The 3,265-nt window shown below is 41.1% G+C and overlaps 1 non-coding gene across 1 annotated transcript; it reads right to left on the bottom strand.

The window, feature by feature from the left end:
* Positions 1 to 469: 469 nt before the first annotated feature.
* LOC121146927 lies at positions 470 to 636 on the bottom strand. Its single transcript, XR_005882298.1, has one exon. It is a non-coding gene; the product is annotated as a U1 spliceosomal RNA (small nuclear RNA).
* Positions 637 to 3,265: the final 2,629 nt, after the last annotated feature.

The following is a 3,265-nucleotide window of genomic DNA, read 5'->3' as shown; positions in this document are numbered from 1 at the left end:
TTCCTCTCAACTCTGTAAACGATATTAAAAAGAAAATGAGAAAGAAATGACGTGTTTCCAGAGAGCAACAGGCAGCTCTGTAAAGGATCAGAGGAACGATGATGGAATGTAAGGAGAGTGAAAAAAATCCTGGCAACAGGAAGGATGAGAGATGACCATTGCTCATTTTTTCATGTTCACAAGAATCACCAAAATTACCAACAACTGCCATTGCAAATCAGTTGTTCCTTGGGAATTTATATTTATGATCGATAAGAGAAATAGATAGGTAATTTATGCCTGTGTATGTACATAGGAGAGAGAGAAAGAGAAAAGGAGGTGGCAGAGGAGAGAGATGAGAAACAGAACAAAAAGAGAAGAGGAGGAAAAGTAAAAGAGGAACAAAGGGAAGTGGGAATAAATTCATTTTTCCTATCATCTCCAAGTGTTTTTTATGGGATTTTTTTTCTTCTTTTTTGGGAGAGGGGTAAAGAGGAGAGTACAAACATAGTCCCCCCAACAACCACCATAAATTATGCAGCTGAGTTTCCCATATTTGGGGATATCGCATGGGGCAGCACATCTGGAGTTAAAGGGTGAACCTTTCCCTGAAAAACCACCTACATTCTCATGGTGTCTTCCCTGCCAGGTAAGTAAACTCTGTGGGTTTCATAACCTACTAGGAAGGTAGATTCTTGCATCTCAGTCTAAGTCAATTAAACAGAAACACTTGTGCAGGACTCAGATCAGTGATCATTGCTCCAAAAGTCATCCAGAAAGTTCTAACACATACTTGAATTGATGAACCACTGGGTATGCTTGTACGAACATGTGTATACTAAACTTATGAGGCGGGAACTAAGAAGTTCGCCTAGAAGCTAAGATGACTGCATCCCACCTTGGGTTTCAAGGAGTTGGAGGGGATGCTGTATTCTGATTCCAGCTCCTGACTGGGGTCTAAGCCAGCCCGTCTGTGTAGGTCTTTGGACCAACCATTTCCTGCCACACTCTCAAAAAAATTTTTTACTTTTTAATGAAAAAGAAAAAAACAAGTTGTACAAAAAGTTGTGGCTCAGTTTAAGTCGCAAATAAATAACATCTGGGTAACATTCTAAACAATTTGCTAAACACAACAAAGAGGATAATTATTCACGATTTAGATAAACTGCTAATGATTTGTTTTAACATCTGTATTCTACTTTCCAGGCAGTACACCCCCTGCATAACAATGACCACATCCAAATGAATGCAAGATCATAGCAGATTTATTAAATATTAACATTTCAGATTTTGAAAGATGAGCAAACCCTCCCTGTTCCATTTTACAGGTGGCTTTATATCCCATGTTGAAATAAATTTCTCGCAAATCCAATCCACAAAGAATTTTATGAATATATGTGTATGTGTGTATGTATATATTGAACATATTGTGAAAGTAAGTACACACATTGCTAACCAGTCTATACAGAGGATTTTGTTGATATGGCTGATGCTTTTGACACACTTTGCAGATTAGATGAGTACAGAGGCCTTGGCTCCAGTTCACTGCTCCCTACCCAGGGACATCTTCCATTTTCCTTATCTTTGCTCATGTAGTTTCCCCTACTTGAAATCTCCTTCCACTCCTTTCAACTTTGCCTCTACCCTCTCCTACACAGTTTCATGCTGCCATGCTCCCGTGGGTCTGCCCAGCTTTTGTGCCTATGGATCCTTGGTTTGCCTAAGATTTTTCCAAAATTTCCCTCTGAGTTTCAAAGGTCCTGTGTCCTGCCTCTTATCGGACTCAGAGGAAAAAAATCCCCTCACTATCCCCTATAGATTATCTCTCCTGCATCTCTAACAGAATGGAGAATTGCTTGTTCACTAACCAATCCCCAGCTCTTATAACTTACCTGCCCAGGAAAGTTAGTACTTGGAATTTCAATTTAAGTGGCAGCATGAAATAATAATTATAATTTTTCATAGAGACTAGCTCTTTCAAGGGTCAGGTCAAGCAACATTACTGAGAGGTAAAATAGGACCTAACAGTGTTGGTAGTAAACGTAAGTGAGCTATTACTATTACTCTATTCATTACAATAACTAATAAAATCACAGCAACTTTAATGAGAGGAAGCCCATTACACTGTGTGGACCCAGGGATACTTCTTAGAGGTAAAATCAACATGGCTGCTCTAAATCTCGCCATCCAGAAGTGAGTAGACAGACACTTAAATAAAAAACTTGACTAAACTTCCAGGTTGGTTCCATCTTAGCTCTGACTACTATAACAAAACATCACGGATAAGATGGTGTGAACAACAGACACATGTTTTTCACAGTTCTATAGGCTGGAAGTCTTTGATAAAGGTGCTGGCACATCCGGGTCCTGGCAGGGCCCCTCCTGGCTGGTACAGCTATTTACCACGTACTACTCATATGGCCTTTCCATAATAAACATGTGTTGAGAAGTGAGTTCCACCTCTCTTCTTAGGGTACTAATGTCATGATAAAGGACCAGCCCTCATCTAATCTAAATGCATTTACCACCAAAGGCCTCATCTCCACATACCACGTAATTCACCGGTCCTTAAGTGTGGCTCCACGTAAGATATCCTTCCAAATAGTAAAATATGGAGAGAGAGGGGAGGAAGTATAGTTTTATAGTGGAGAAACTTAACAATCATCCAGCCCAGAGACCAATGTGAACATCAGAAATAATAATCCCTGTTGGTACTATGTACTCTTGACATAATAAAAATCCCCTTTAAGTCTGTTATCTTCCACTCCAAGTCATATAACCCATGTCTATTGATAACACCAAATTTTCTTGGGGGTTTCCTGAGCAGCACGTTCCCGCAATCACCAAGGGGATGAAGCTGCAGCAGCATTCCTCAGCACAAACCACCAGAGATAGTCTGATGGCACATGCCTGTTTATTATCAAGCAAACACAAACTTATCTAGAGTAAGAAAGGAGGAGGCAGAAGGGCATCCCCTGACAGTTCCCCCACCCAATTACAACGCTGTTATTGGCTAGAAGGCATGTCTCTTTCTCTCTCTGGACCCTCCAATCATGTCACAGTTCACGTACAACACTCACAGCTAGCAGTTAGGCTATGGGTCATGTGCACCATGTAGGCATGCAGGTAATCGTACCTGACTTCTCAGAGTTGCTTATCAAGGAAGTCCCAGCACAGCTTTTCCAAGGACAGAGAAGAGAGACTTGGGTACAGACCACTGATCAGGCCAGGTTGAGGTCTCAGTGAGCCAAGCCCATGGTCAGTGGGTTACTCCCTGGGATACAGC

This window comes from Ochotona curzoniae, unplaced genomic scaffold, assembly GCF_017591425.1.
Source record: "Ochotona curzoniae isolate NIBS_2020 unplaced genomic scaffold, NIBS_Ocur_1.0 scaffold_4505, whole genome shotgun sequence".
Lineage (NCBI taxonomy): Eukaryota > Metazoa > Chordata > Mammalia > Lagomorpha > Ochotonidae > Ochotona > Ochotona curzoniae.
This window is presented reverse-complemented; position numbering and strand designations above follow the sequence as displayed.